We start from the raw sequence: 16,431 nt of genomic DNA on the forward strand, positions 1-16,431 counted from the left end.
CTGGGGGATGTCCATGTATTGGACCTGGCTCCTGTTCTGAATAGAAAATTGCATCTGCTCCCAGAGCTCATTAGGTGTTCAGGGTAACTGTGTGCATACTGAAGGAGACTCCACTAAATTATTAGTCTTGATTAATAGAATTATTATAAAAGAAAAGTTATTTCAGTGAAATTAGCCCATCATTTGTTTGATAAGAAAGCCTGTTCTATGCACGTAACTTTAAATATTGCAGGGCTAGAGGTGAATCTTCCAGGCTAACTTTACATGAAAGGTTGAACACCAGCATGGCAATGGATGAGATTTCTCCAGATGGGAAGTGTGGGGTGGTCCAAGAGGAGGGCCAGGTTCACATGCTCTTCTCATTCTGCACTTTGTGCTTCTCCTGCGTTGGATGGGGCATTGATGGGATCTGTTACATGTAAGCCACTCCTCAAAGGCTCTAGTCTTAAGTTCAAGACTAGTTAAACACTTGAAAAAGTTTTGAAGGACTGGACTTACTATAACACAGCTTAGTGCACAGTACAAAATATAGTGCTTTTTATAGCTCAGACCTTTATAATTCTTCCAAAGAGGCCCAGTAGAAATCTATGAACAATAGTAACACAAGGAATATGCTCCTTAGTACTCGTATGGACTAAATCCAGGAGAACTGCAGCTCCAAACACTTGAGGAAATTGGGTAGCTGTGCTGAAGCAGAAAGCACCGACAATTTTGGCAACTCCTAAAATGCCACTGAGTTCAGCAGAAGAGAGCAGAGCCGCTTTCTTTTCAGCCAGCATGTCTTCTGTCTCTCTCTTTCTCACAGCTGCCTTTGTCTACTGTCTATGCAAATACCTACGCTACAAGCCTTGTGAGTTTTCTGGCCTTCTGTGTTTTTCCCAGATACTTCATTATTCCAGGGAGGTTGTGGAAATGTTTGTGCCTGTTTGTGTGCACAGTGGACAATGCCATGGACTGTTCACTGGAGTGATAAATTGTGCTCACTCCGATGTCAGGTACCTCTCATTGACTTCAGTTTCTTCCCTATTGGATGTGTTTTAGATTAAGCAGGCATTAGGCATTAATCAAGGAGGTATCTACAAATAAATTTTTCATCATAATGAGCTGTGCAGCTGAATTAATAGTATTTGCACTCTCATTATTTGTCATGATGTATGGGTGGGGTAGCAGTGCAGTGCACCCAGCTTGGCTGTTGGTGTTGCTGTGATCCCAACTTTTAGTTCAGCAACAAATAAAATGCTCATGTAATGATAGGTCAGGACATCTTTTTCTGCCTGCAGAATGTATTTCTAATGTTTTAGACACGGCATTAGAGTTTTCTCATAGCAGATACATATTTTTAGCTATTTTCATGTCTGGTATTGATAACAAAGTGGTAGGTCAAGGTACCAATGGGACAAAAACAGGGTTTTTGAGCTGGTTATGATATAGATCTTGCAAAATATCTCAGCAATAAGTGCAGGTGTTTTATTACACACATGCAGTTTTAAAATTTCACTGTACTCTGACTCTGCAAACTCTATTTGTAACAAGGAATAAAAAAACCCCTTTTTGTAGGAGCTAAGTTTTTAAAACTTAGAGTGGCTTTCACTTTGAACCAGTAACTGGTTCAAGACATTTTCATTTGTATTTTTTCTGCCTAAGAACAGGTAAGAGAACTGATGTTCTTCCTGAGATGACAACTAGTGTCCTTTGAAAGAGAATGTAATTTCTCTAATGACTGACAGAATTCTGGCAAAGAAGGATGCGTGTAAAGAACTGGTAAATGCAGACCATAGAATAAATTTTTTGTGGATAGAAGTATTTTTTACATGTTTAATATTAATTTTAATAATGCATACCCTTCCATTGAAAACAAAATTACTGTGAGAATTAACCCAAATATTTAAATCTGTTTGGTCTCAGAGTGCCCTCATAGATACACAAGAAATTTTTATTATTTTTTCACACTACTTTCATTGAAGCCTTATAGGTAGTAAAAGGTAACCTCTGAAAAGGGATGTTTGTTGAATCCTGGAATGGTTTGGATTGGAAGGGACCTTTAAAAGTAATCTAGTTTCAAACCCTCTGCAATGAGCAGGGACACCTTTCACTAGACCAGGTTGCTCAAAAAAATCCTGGGGTGGAATATGTCTGGCAAAGTTTATTCTTCCAGCAGGAAGAGTGGAGACATTTGGAAAAGTGAATCCTAATTTCAGAGGTGCAGAGCATAAACTGTAATGCTCTGTTCCTATGGAGTTGTGTGGCCTCATGACCCATTTCAGAGTTTACACATTTGCAGCAGCCAGACAACAGTGACCATCTTCATCCTCCTCAAAAACGACATTTATCCCAGCACAGTCAGCATGGCTGTCTTTATGGATATATAAAAGAGTGATGTGATTGAGGAGAGCTTGTCCCAGGGCACATTTACAGCAGGATTTCAGTCCTATTGTGGCAATGAAAGATCACTGGGCTGTTGCAGATGAGTCAGGAATTCCTAGCATCAGGCATGGCTGTTTGAGGTGCTCTTTGAAAAATAACCAGGCTCTGGATGCATTCAGCAGAAACTGATGCTGACCTGTGGCACAGGATGAGATTGGTTTGCATTTCTGATGCATATCCTGAAGCAGCTGGGCTTCCCAGAGCAATGTATGGACTTTACAGGATATCACCAACTTTTCTTTGAAAGGCAAGTTCTATCTATGGGTGTATAAAGATTAAATGCACAGAAAAGTGCTGAGTGATCAAGTTAGCTCAGCAAACACAGCTAGATGTTTTGGGGTGGAAATTAATCTCAACTTTCAGAGAGAGTAATATGGCCCCTTAAAATTCAGTGAATTAATTATCTGACAAATCTTTAACTAAACACACAGAATGTACTATGCAGATCAGAGATCCCTCCTTCTCCTTGATTACAGCCCAAAGTGGGAATGCCCTGTATGTGATGTCTGTGATCCTTCTGCAGTCATTCTCTGAGTCCCACAGCTGGTAATTTTTTTGCAGCACTTGGCAATTGATGGCTCTGGTGGTGTTGAAGCTTCACTGCTCATGGTCTGTTTTCATCTGTGTGTGCTTGGGCTCTTTTCCTGGTGCACTGCAGCTCCCGTGCTCTCCTGCAGCAGAAGTCCCAAATTTGCTGTGCCAGATCTGCTTGGTGTGGAATGTGGAGCTCTGGAACAGCAGGTATGTTCCTGGAATTCTGCTTACAGGAGTAAAAGCCACAGCTTAGCAGAAGGAGTAATAGCCCCTGCTGTCACTGAAGTGTTTTGACACGTGTTTGTAAGGCTCCTTCAGAACGTACACAGAATGGATCATTTATTTTAATGAAATTCTGTCTAACCCAGGCTATTACTCACTCACTCTCCTCTGATTTCTGTGAAGTGCCAGCTCAGAGGATGCTCTTAATGATGAGCCTGAAGAGGCTTCCTGGGATTTGCAGCTATGAGCTTCTCCCAGCACGTTTGTGTTTTGAGAGAGAGATATTACTGAAGTGGCAGAAAATTCAGAGTATGGAAGTTCACCATAGAAGAGTGAGACTCCCCCAAGGGTATCCTTGTAGTTTGGTTTAGTTTTTTTTTCAGGGAAAAACTGAAAAAGAGAGGTTTATCTAATATGTACATCAAGTTTGGGTGGGAGAAAGAATGTGGAGAAGTCATTCTGCATCCTTTGAATCCCCTTGGCTTTGGGACAGAGCCTGTATCTCTGTTTTGCTCTGAGCTGCAGTGTGCAGGCAAGTCAAAGTATGATAAATACTTTTATGGCTCAGTCACCACAGCAGCCTGCAGACTTCTATCCACACAAGAACTCCTGCCCTAACAAAAGTTGTGTGCTGTGGTCATGCATGCCGAGCAATTCCTCTGTCTGGTACCATGGATAATAAATATTTGGCTGTGCTGGAAAAACCCCGAGCACAAAAAACGTGTCCTCCCTCTTTTGCCAGGGCATCTGGTCCCCGAAAAAAAAAGTCACCTTGCTGAACAGGGTTTAAATTGAAGTGAAGTTGGGATTCCAGCTCTGATTCAGATATTTATAAACCTGTCATCTGCACTTCTGTGGAAGGAATGGGTTGACTAATAGCCAAATTGCTCCAGGAAATGCAGAGGAAGACCATTTGGAGGTCAAATAATATTTAATCAGGAAATTTTTCAGCACATCTTTGATGTCCCTATTAATTTTATCTTTTCTCCGATTCATAAATAATATCCATCTGGAGAAACTTAGATGCATTTAGTTATGTTTTATTAAGCAGGAAGTAATCCACTGGTCACACATTTTTAGGAAACCACACTTGGCTTTATCTTCTCTTTCCGTGGGGAGTAGAATACACACATGGTGAAACTCCCTCCCAGCAATGTCTCTGCTACTACCACAGATTTTTCCTGTATTTCTCTCTTGTTGGATCACCCGAGAATAAACCCAAGCACCAACAAAATTTTCTGTTTACCCTGGATGTCTTAAAATACCACGGCTCTCAGGAATTACTTTGTTGTTTTATTTAAAGGGTATGTACTACAATTGATTCCAGCGCATCGTGACATTTACAAAAGTGCTTTTTGCAAGAAGGCCACTAATCTAGGTGAGAAAAGAAAGCATTCAGAATTTAAGGTGATTCTTGCTGTTCTGCAGGAAATTTGTGTGTGTCAAAGGAGGGAGACCTGGAAAGCACAGGGGAGAGGCAGAGCAGAGGAACCACGGTCAAGCTCATGACCTCCCCTTTGGGACAGAGGGACACACAGATCCCAGAGGTGACCCCATGCCACCCATCCTTGGAGGTGACAATGCTGTTGCTGACCTCTGTTCCCCCTGTGAGCTCATGCCTGCCACATGCACAGAGGGAGGACTCTGAACATCCTCCCGGGGTGTTGCTTTGTGTGGGCAGTGGCATGGGGTGACTTTGAGGAATTCTGCTATGGGATGTGAGGGAACCAACATTTTGCTTCCCTCACCAAAGTTCCTGTGGGAAATGATGCTGTGATGTCCCATCATAGCTGAATTTTTAAATTATTCTGGCCTCTGTAGTTGTTCATCACTTACTTTGCTAAGATATTCAAACCAAAAAAGGTAGGAAGTAAATGAAAGAAGCTGTGGTAATTCTCAAAAATATATCTGAATAGGCGTTTTGTGCTTTGGTCTGACATCTTATGCAAGGCATTTTCCTCTTTCTGGTTGGTAGCAAAGGGAAGAAAGAAGAGAGCTTTTTAGCTTTTACATAAATGCCAGTCAGAGATCCAGAGCCTGAGGCTGAACTGAGCTACTTTTGAAACAAGGATGATCCACTGGATCAAATAACCTGAAGTTTTCTTTTTCTGACTTTCCAGTTTAACTATTGTAAAATAAAGATAAATTTCAGATAGGTTCCTAAAGTATTTTGCAACCCACAATCATAATTTTTACTTTGTACAATTGCAAATTCTGTTTCAATTTCAAAGCAGTAGGCCCTTAAATATTCCTATCTTGTAAAAATCTTGTGCAGGTTATACTGGGAAACTTACATGCATGATTTTTAAAAATAACTTTCACAGAGTACAGATCAGGACCTGTACAATAATCCCCTGCTAAAGACTTGTAAAAATACCTGCCCTTTTTTAGATTGCTTTGTTAAAGTAGCAGGATTTATCGGCTTTTAATTTGTGATTCTCTTCTTCCTTCCACCCTCTTCTTCCTAAAAGCTGCAACATCTTTGGACTGGTTTTGGTCTGATATTACAAGAGATATGTCCAGGATATTATGTTTATTTCTGGGAGAAATAGCTGAACAAATGGAGAGATCCTATTAATGTCCCAGGAAGCAGCATGAGCTCAACCTTTACAGACCCCAGAAAGTCCACACAGGAGTTCACAGTGAGAACTGTAGGTACTGTAAAATCACAGACAAACATAATCATTTAGACAATTTGCAATTATGTTGGAATGCTGCATCTGTAAAAATTTAAACATAACTGATTTGTGGGGTTAGAGCTGTGAGTGCACAGCGTGCTTTAAATTTACTGATGAACAGCCAACAGTTTTCTGTGGGAAAATTGCTCTATAAAATTGAAATTTATGCAGTGAGGTTTTTTCTGACCTCATCCACTGAAGCACATTTTCCATTTTTTTCTTTTTTTATTGGTAGGTGGTTTGCCTGTATTCCCTTTCAGCTTTTCCAGATAATAATTCCCTGCTTCCACCTGGCTCTAGGAGTCATTAGTGGGTGACAGCTCTCTGAGGCATCCACAGAGCTCCTCTGCCCTGCCTGTTTGAACTGCCATGTTTCAGATGTGTTATCAAGACATTGCTATTGTGCAGATACAGATTAGTTCTTGAGACTGATTTTTCTGCTTCACCAGTTCTTTTGTAGCTGCCAGAACTAATTGCTTACATTACATTACCAGTCTGGGCCTCTATCACTCCCTGGATGATGGCATCCATTGGAATACAGCTGCATACTTAAATGCACTTTTTAACTATATTTTACCGTTTCTGCCCATGTTTACAATTGACACAATTGTCCCTGATTTTTTTCCTCTGACCTCCACTACACGCCAGAAATTGTGTAACAGCTGAACTGATTCACTTGTCTTTTCTACCTCTAAAATTTCCAGATCTTTCTGGTTTAATGGCTGTTAAATGACGCTATGTATAAATTCTTTGTACAACTAACATTTCCTTGCTGAGACTGGGTGAAGAAGCAACTCAGAAGCAACATTCTAGAGACCACCGATACTTAGAAGACCTAAGGTTCAGAAAGGCAGGATGAAAATCTGGAAATGCATCAAAGCCTATCCTGCCTACATAATAAAAGGGGGCCCAGCTCTATTACATCTTCATTCCAAAATGTAAGACCCTATATTCACTCACTGTGCTATGCTGCGACACCAGCACTGGCTGTCATTATAAACTCCTGGATGATGCCTGAACACATTCAACTAATTATTTTAATTTTAGTTAAAAGTTTTCTTATAACTCAAGAGACATATTTTGTACAATACTTACCATTCGTTTCTAATGTGCATTTAGAAGGAAAGTAGTAGTCATGCTGAGCAGAAGTAAATGAATGTGTGTGTGTGTATTTGCATTTAGGAAAAAAACAATCCAATATTTTAATTTATCTTTTTAGATCTACAGGATCTTCAGGAATATGAAGACATTAATTTTAATCTGTTCTTTATATCACAGTTGCTCAAATGCTGAAGATTAGCTATTATTAATATTATTAATAATAATAGTTATGATGCACTTTGACACAATGTGAATAAAGTAAAGGTTTATAAATGACATAAAAGTAAGATCATGCTATGTCTGGTGACTGCAGTTTTAAACCCTGCATACTCAAATCCAAAGTACAAAGGTGTAACTGGTGTGAAGATTCTCTCTAGGAACTGTTTGAATATCATTCATTTTTTGAGGGGTAACATTTTTGACACCAAGCAGAACAACACTTTTTCATGAAAATTGAAAAAGAATAGCTTTTAAATGTTAGGTATGAAATTTCTTAGTAATCACAGTTTTCATCACTGCAGGTTATGTGGACATCAGCTGACCTTTTATTTTGAAGAGAGAACGGCACTGTCCTACATGCTACCCAATACTTGTTAAACAACCTTAAAAGGCCCTCAAGGTAACTTGTTCTAGCACTGGCTTCCTTTGGACACATGATGCAGACCAATCAGTGACTGGGGACACACATCTGGAGGCATTTCACTGGTTTATTTGCTCTCTGTCTGAATTATCAAACTTACAAGCAGGTATATGCCACAGGGAACTGAATTTGTACTTGAGTAAGGACTGAGTCCAAAGTGACAATTTTGGGTAACCCACTTTTGCTCTTGATATGTTCAGTTCCAAAGACTTTTAACTTTCTTCATCATTCCTTCAGCTTCTTCCCACCTATCCCTTTCCCTATTCTGGTTTATTAGTTGCTAATGTATGAAACCTGATGCTTTTCCTAAATAGCATCACTCTTCTCCGAGCTGAACAATTTTTACAGAACTGTGAGTTGAGGCACAACCTAAACTGTTCAGAATGTTTTGCTGCCTGGTTCTACATCTCACCTTGTATGAGGAGTGTTCCCAAACCTGCATGCAGGGAAGTACAACTTTCAGCGTGGGATGTTGGAAACAGGGTCCCACACAAAAAGGGAAATTGGCAGTTTTATCCCTGCTACAGAGAATATGGGACAAAGGCAGAGGAGGAGAGAGGCTGAGCAGAAGGGAATCTGCTGAAGTCATAAACCAAAATAAGCATCACAAACAAATTGTACTGTCATTTCCTACAGAATACATCTGCCCTCAGATCATTGCAGCTATTTCCTTGTGGGAGGGGGGCAGTAGAATTCATTTCAGTGGTTTCAGAATTACATTTCTCAAAGGGAGAGAGGAGTGGCGAGAAACACAAACCACTGTGGCTGTATCAGATGCTGATTTAATTTACATTTGTGGTGATTGGATTGCAGCAATTTCCCTGGGGAGCAGCTTCTGAGATAATAATTTCCAAAGAGAAGCTTAGCCATGGCAAGCTGAGGACTTCCTGAAACAGGATGGCCTACTGAGAAAAATGTCTTTTTAAACTGGTGTGGGTTCAACCAAATTTAATAGGAATTCAAAGGATAAGAGAGCATGGAGAGAACTGTCTTGCAGGCACAGCAAGTTCTTTTGTGGAAAAATTCTGTGTTGGTAAAATTGTCTGCTATAAAATGATATTTCAGGGAATTGCATTCAATATTCTTAAAAAAGAACTGTGGGGAATTTGGGAGAGATTAATAAAGGACTTTGTATGTTTTCAGTTATCCATGACAAGTATTCAAAAATCTGCACACCCATAAAGTCCTTAGAGCACAAGAGTGGACAGGGTTTATCCATAATCACATGGTGTCACAGGAGAAAAATCTCAAGTTCTGATACTGGTTTTGGTTTCTCTCCCACTTTTGTGCCAATGTTGTCACCTGTCCCCCTACAGAGAGGGAGTTTCAGTCCTCTTCTTTACCTGGAGGGGTTCAGTCCAGTCCACCGTGGTCCATCTCAGCAGTTATTAGTCATTTTTTATGAGTGAAAAGAGAGAAAGAGTGCAAACAATGAGTTCTGATTATATGCTAGGATAAACAAAGAGTGAAACCAAACAAATCAAGAAAACTTTTATTTTCTGTCTCAGATCAGGGTAAGAGCCAGAGCCAGGTAAGGGCCAGGGTATGGGCCAAATTTGGGGGATATTTGGGCTGCTTTTTCTGGTTGCATAACACAAGAGAGCTGAAGAATCTGCCTGATCTGAAGGCCCAGCATAGTGGGAATTCTGGCTCCGTTGCAAAATCACCTTTGGTGTCTCTCTTAATTAGGCAGCAGGGCTGTCATGCTTCCTTAGCTACGATCCATTTGTTCAACTCACTTTGATGCTAAAAATACTCTCTTCTTGTTATCTCTGGCTTCCATAGGACACCTCTTGTTTGATTTGTGGTGCTGTGTGAATAGGCAGAAAGGAGCTGCTGGACAGGCTGGTAAAAAATCAAGCCAGAAGTACTTGTAGCAAGAAAGGTGGGGGAAATTTGTGTCACACAAGAGAAAACCCTCAGGGAGACCTTGCTTCTCCTCTCCCAAGCTGTTTGCTTCTCTTCCATCCACTGCAGAATGATTGCTATCAGCAAACATCAACACTTGTCATACCCTTATCCATCAAAAGATGCCTCCAATTCACTCTGTACAAAAAGCATTTTTGTTGCTGTACACAAATAAACAGCTTCATTTCAAGGATGTCCACTTTAAAATTACCCACTTAAAATGAAAAACATCATACGAAATCCCTTCTTTTTACATTCTTCCAGAACTTTTTTAAAACAAATGATTAATTTTTAAAAAATGAACCTATAAAATATTTCTGTGCTGTTGAATCCATTCTTTTCAAACTCATACCCAAAAGCAAAACAAATGAAAGTCTTCATATATAAAATTTCCCATTAGGCTGTGGGTGAGACCTCATGAGTTCACAGGGTCCTGGTGCAGAAAAGTGGGCATCCAGAAAAGATTGTCTGATGGGCCATCATCCAGAACTGGGCTTTCTTGGGATCTTTGCATCTTGGAAGTGCTGAAAACCCAAGCTATTTTGCCTTTATGAAAATGAGGAAGAATTGGTGTGAAAATTCTTGAAAGATTGGAAGAGGGTTATTTGACTAGGGAAGATAGTTTCAAGGTTTTAAATGTCTCAACAATACATTTGAATCCTTTGGTAACTCAGATAAAACAAGGACAAATGTTGTCCTTCATCCCAGCCTGGACTAAGAGTTTCTTAGTGGGGCAAACCCTCAGCCTTCCCCAAACATGACCCAGTGGTACCAGAAAAGCATCAGCCCTTTGCTCTATTTTTGCTCCTGCAGTTTAGAGTTTGAGTCAGGCTGATTTTTAAGGCAACTGATTTCAAGCACAGACTGCACTGGTATGTGGTGAGGAGTGGCCTTTACAGCATTTCCAGATTGTTTTGCCCAGGAGAGCACAGCCATGTGCAGTCGCCAAAAACCTGTAAGAAAAAATAATAGTTTGGTTCCCAGTGAAGTCAGATTCTTTGTTAAGGGCTGACAATTTTACCTTGTTTTGCTGTCACAAAGGCAAAGCCAACACCAACTGGTAGCTCTCCTGAAGGAATCTCCTGATGGTGCCAAACAAATGACAGTGGGATCTCCAACAAAACCAAGAGCACTGGCCATGAGAGCAGAGTTTGAACAGATTTATCCTCCAGAGCAGCTCTTTGGAGGATCAGGCCATGTAAAAGGCCATGAACTGATTTAAGTGTTGCAACAGATGTAACTGAACCCCAGAGAACAGATTCATCCCTTTGGTTTTGCTTGCAGGATCCATGAGCAAATCAGTTTGGAGAGATCACAGTAATGACATTTTCTGTGTTGCATTTCTGATGGCTGGGGAAAGTACTGACACTGGGACGAGAGAGAAGAAAGGCAGAAAAAGGGAGGTGTTAGAATTAAAAAGTGACACAATGCACTGCTCTATTTTGGAGTAGATTTCTCAGAATTGTTTCCTTACCCTAATCCTAACCTTTGGAAAGAGTCCCCTCAATTTCATCTGGCTGCTCTAAGGAATTTTTGCCAGGAAAAACACAACTTTGCTTTAACTAACCTCTGTTTTGTCAACGCATTTGTCATGAGGTGTTTCCTGGCCCTAGCATGGAAATGATATATTTAATTTAAAGGATTTATTTCATCAAAGCTTTATTTTTCTTATTGATGTAGGTGCACCCAGACAGCCTGATCTGTCTAGGTTGTTGGAGAGCGATGCTTAACAACTTAAAAAACCTGGTTATAAAGAAGAAAAAACCACATGCAATCAATCTCTCTGTGCCATCCTGCTGTCTTTTATGCTCTTGCTGTCACTTAAATATCTTAAGATGGAGGTGTGACCCTTACTAATACATTCCCATACGTGTCTAACACTTCTTCTTAACAGCCCCAGACTTCCTCATGCACAGCCGTCCCTGGAAGTGTGGATTTATTCTTTTATGAAATCTTAGAAAAAGGTGCAAACTGAAGTGTAAATAACATTCATCTCACCAAATCGGTTGGAATGAGACTGCTGCTTTTAAGGTGGATTAGAGCTTAGGGGAAAGTTGAAATTTTCTCACTAATGTCATGTAAGGGAATGCTAAAGTACATGGGCCTCATGTTGGCAGAGACTGATTTGTCTCAGCTTTTTCTGTTGTGTGGTGAATATTATTTGAAACACTTGGCTGTGTGCAAGAATATTTTGTATTATAGATGCAAAGTGTGCTACTTGTATGACCCTGTTGCTTTTTGTTACTAATCAATTGTCATACACACAAAAGGAAAGCCATTTGGTGAGAGATGAGCGAGAAACACAAACACTAAAATGAGAAACCCACTCTGACGGCTCAGAGATAATTTCCTGACATGGCAGAGAATGAAGCAATGGTATCTCTTTGCCACAGTGGCCTATCAGACTTTGAATTTATTTTCAGATGGTTTCAGAGCATCTCTCTAGCTGCCAACACATCAAGCCTGTTCCAGAGCCCATTGATGTCAATATGAGCCTTTCCATTCACTCCTCTCAGCTTTGATCATACCCTTGAAAAGTTCAAACCTCCTAAGTGCATTTGGGAGCTTTTTATGTGTGGGGCTGGATCCCTTCTATTTCCATGTTTATTAGTGCTGTGCCATAGAGATCCATCTAGAAATATATATCTTATCATGGGGTGGGGGTTAAATATAAAAATACTTGGTATCCATTGGAGCTGAGGCTCAGCCCACCCAGAGTTGCTGGAGTTTTTGCCAGAATTTATGACATAGTCCTAAATATCTCCCTGTAATTTGTCACTGCAGAATGATGTGCCACTGACTAAAAATGAACTGGGTGTGAAAATCTGTTGATTGGCAATTTCCAATAGGAAATCTGAAACCCCAGTGACACTGTCTGAGTGATCTGCTGTGGAGAGATGCATCCCACGCTGCAGGCATGTTCAGCTGAATGGGAAATAGGCCAGTATTTATAGAAACGAAACCTTCCTTTGTGGCACTGAAAGTCTGCCTTTTCTTCCGCATGAAGACGCTTTGCCATTTCGTTTTTGAAAATGGAATTTCCAAGCTGTTGAATAGCAGAGACCCAGGCAATTGCAAGTAAATCTGGGGGAAATTCAGAAGTCCGAAGCAATTTCAGATAAAAGTTAGAACACAATAATTAGACTTCAGATGGTTCTAAAAATGGAGGGAAAAAAAATCATCTGCATAGCAAATCAGGTTATCTTCACAAGCAAGATGCATTCTTTAATTTTATTACTGAGCTGTGGGACACATTTCTGCTGAACTTTCTGCCCTCCTGACCTTTATTTTACAAATATACACACCTGAACCTCATGCACACACTGTTTCAGCCTTGTAACACTTTTTGCTGACTACTCCAACCTGGAGTCATAACCTCACCCTGTTAATGAGGCTGATAATTGAAGTCCTTGTCAGCAACTTAGTTTTAAGTCAGTTAATTATTCTACTCTGAACAGAGCCCTTTTCCCTAAAAAATCCAAATCCTCTCATTCACTGCTTAATGAGGATAATTTGGAGATAGGTCCCCATATATACATACACATAAATTATTGGCATTATCGTGTTCTAATAAATTAACATTTCAGATTAAAAAACTGGTTAAGGAGTTTGTTTAGAAAGATACAACATATTTAGTGGGTTTGGCTTTTCTTATAGGCCAAACCCACCTAAATATATGATATTTTCCAAACAAACTCTTCAGGCACTTAGAGCTGAAACATCTTTGACTGTGGACAGCATAAATGTATTATTTAAAGTTATAAGAGTAGCAAAACCAGGTCATACTAAGATTAGAGAGCATAGTAAAAAACCTCTGTGTGGACTTAAGGTTCAATTAGAATTCATTAGCTGGAGGTGACAGGAAGGGAAAGAGACTATAAAAGTGTGTTGACTGATCTGATCATTTGGAGAATGACAGAGCTGCAGAATGGAGCTGCAAAATTTCAAGGACAAATCATGTGATTTTCACAGTGTTCAAGATACATAAGTGTAATTGTATAATATCTAGGAAAATATAGAAAGAAATACAAACACAAATAATTCTGGTCATGGTTTCTGAAGAAGAAAAAATGAAAGGAAAACTGATACAGAACAAAACTTCCTGGGATGATGAAATGAATGGATTATCTCTCTTATGAAAAGAGAACTTGGTTCTGAAAATAGCCAGAAGAAAGCTGAGTGAACAGGTGTTGGTAAATGCATCTAAGGCTGAGGGATAATTATCACTGAAGAGGAAGAGACAGTTAAAACATAACTATTTATCAAGGAGTAATGAATAAATTTAGACCCAAAATTAGAAGGTTACTAATCATCAGAAGAAGGAAGTTTCTGTTTAGAAGAATATGAGCCATTTTAAGATGGAGTTCTTGAGACTGGGAGAAAAAATTCTGTTGTTAGAAGGGTTTGAAACTGTTGGGCTTGCTCTTTGCATGCTGTTTGTTTGGTAATATCCCGTCTTCCAAGGTTTCCAGTATTTTCGTCCCTCATTGCTTCTCCCTCCCTTATATCCTTGGAACATTTCTCTCCCTATTCTCCTCTGAGCCCCTGCAAGAGGCCACAGAGAGATGAAAAAAGGATGGAGCTTCCCAGTACTCCCAAAACTTTAACATTTCATGCACTGGCTGTTATTTTTTACCCAGTTCACACCATAGAACTCTCAAATTTGGGGCTGGAGAAGAGTTTTTCCTTCAGACTGGTAGTCTTTTGATTCTGCTCATTTTTGGCTTCTTTTTGTGGGATGGACACAGTAGCCTGCTTAGATCTAGCTGGGGCTCTTATTGATTTTTTTTCCTTCTGTGTCAGCAAAGTGGCGTATTGGTTTCTTGGCAAAAATTCTAGTTTTGGAGATTTTATTGTAGTTTTTAAGTTTGTTAAGGAAGTTAGGAAAGTTTTATGGCTTCTGTCAAGCGAAATAGATGTTGTAAAGTGTTCTGCAACTAAACATCTACGGCTTAGTAGCCAAGGACAGAAACAAGACCAGATTTTTTCTGCTTAAATAAATTGAATTGGAGGATTTTAGAGAAATAAAAAAAACCTTTTATTTTCAGCCAGACCACCTAATATCCCCCTCTTTCACTATTCCTTTTATTTGCAGAGCTTTGAGCTGGACTGCTTTCAGATTTCTTTGCATTATTCTGTCTGATACAAAGGTTTTCGACATGGCTCCATTCCAATCTCCTGTACGTGTCTGACAAACTGGCTGGAAGATCTACATTTGGCAATAGAGGTCACAAAACATAAAAAATTAGTGAGAGGTAAGAATTTTTCAGTTTTGTTTTGTTATGACAAAGCTTTGTTTCCTATTCTCTGCGACACTTGTGACACTTGTTAAGGACAGGATGAAATTTCTTGTTGACAAAGGTACTTTTTTACTAATAGGTGCAAAGAATCTAAAAACAGAAAGAAGGGAAAAAGGCCAAAGTGTGAAGATTTTAGTGGTTAACAATTATCTCAATATTTCCTGTGGATAGGATGTGAGATTTTCCATCAGTTTTTAAGATGGGAAGGCAGGTGCAAGACTCAAATTTGGGTGGAAGCAGTGGAGGTCTCAGGGCAGGAGATTCACACATTTGTGCTGCCTAGAAATCTGCCTATAAAACTTATGAACAAGGTTGCTGGAATGTTAACAATTTTCTTTTGGAAAATACTAAAATTTTTAACCTGTCACGTCCACAGTGGGATTTTTCTCTGCTTAGCTGAAGGACAAGGAAGCAGAATGTCTTTAATTGGAAAGATCACTTGTCATTTCAGAATGCAGGACACAGATTGGGGCTACTAGGAATAACAAAACAGCCTCTTCCTTTAATGTTCTTCTTGTTAGACTTTTATGGGAAAGTAGCTGGAGACTTTGGTACTGATGTCAAGCAAAATAAATGAATTTTCTACCCAAAGCCAATGAAAGTGGAAGGCCTTGCAGTAGATCCTAGAGAGTACCCTTGAATTCTTTTTTAGGGAAACAAGCTGCGTTCTTTGGTACGTGCTAGCTCAGAGTAGAAATGCAGTAAAAAATGGAAAGCGCTTCTCAAACACAGGTGTTACATTAAGACAGTATAGCCAGAAGGTAACAGGCCCATGAATTACCAAGGTGAGATCAACACCCTGGCTATTTGAGCATGTTAGAAAGCACCACCATGAGGTGTCTTTCTTGAAAGCTTTGACCAGAAAGAGTCCAAAAGACCCTAAAGTTGAGCTGACCAACAGTGAATTTCACAAACACTGCCTCTATTCTGGCTGAATTCAGCTGCCAGCTCCTCCTCACCCAAGGACTTGGTCTGTATTTGTGGTTACATTTGTTGGGTGTATTGATATTTTCTGACTAGATACCACACCTAGGTGGCTCAAGGAAATAAAATAGATCTTTTCTTCTTCCACATCAGTAGTGAAGTGTGGGAAGCTGCATCCTTTGAGGAGGCAACCACATTTGTCTCCGTTCTGTAAGACAGCAGCAAATCATGTTCAGCAGAGCTGAGTGTTGGAGAGGTCCAGGAGTAGGGGAAAGCACAGATCTTTCCTTCATTATCACAAAGAATATTTATTTTTCAATTCCTCGTCCTGGTCTAAGTCCAGATTGTGCCTAAACCAGAAGGTTACCAATTAGCTATATTTTTCTAAATTTTCTGCAGGTTTCCTTCAGGAAAGAGAATTTGGATGTTGAGGTAGTGTTTGGCTGGGACTGCTGCATCCTGGCCAGGCTTTCAGATCCAGCCAGAGCAGCCTGTATTTAGAAGATGAAAGGAAGAATCCTTCTGCCAATACAGATCTGGCACTTACCATTTGTCCTTTTTTACAAGCAAGAGAGACTTTCACAAGTCTAGTAGTAAGACTCCATTAAAATAACTGAAACTCCTTGCTGAGTGAGTGTACCAAATTTTTGAACGCAAGGAATTAATCTTGACCTAATTAATTTATTCATTTTAATTGACC

At 39.8% G+C, this 16,431-nt stretch overlaps 1 long non-coding RNA gene across 1 annotated transcript; it reads left to right on the forward strand.

Annotated features, from left to right (window-relative positions):
- The first annotated feature begins 7,472 nt into the window (after nt 1–7,472).
- LOC125337050 lies at nt 7,473–16,424 on the forward strand. The gene is made up of 3 exons (XR_007207930.1): nt 7,473–7,578; nt 14,603–14,762; nt 16,131–16,424. It is a non-coding gene; the product is annotated as an uncharacterized LOC125337050 (long non-coding RNA).
- The last annotated feature ends 7 nt before the right edge of the window (nt 16,425–16,431 follow it).

This window comes from Corvus hawaiiensis, chromosome 2 (assembly GCF_020740725.1).
Source record: "Corvus hawaiiensis isolate bCorHaw1 chromosome 2, bCorHaw1.pri.cur, whole genome shotgun sequence".
Lineage (NCBI taxonomy): Eukaryota > Metazoa > Chordata > Aves > Passeriformes > Corvidae > Corvus > Corvus hawaiiensis.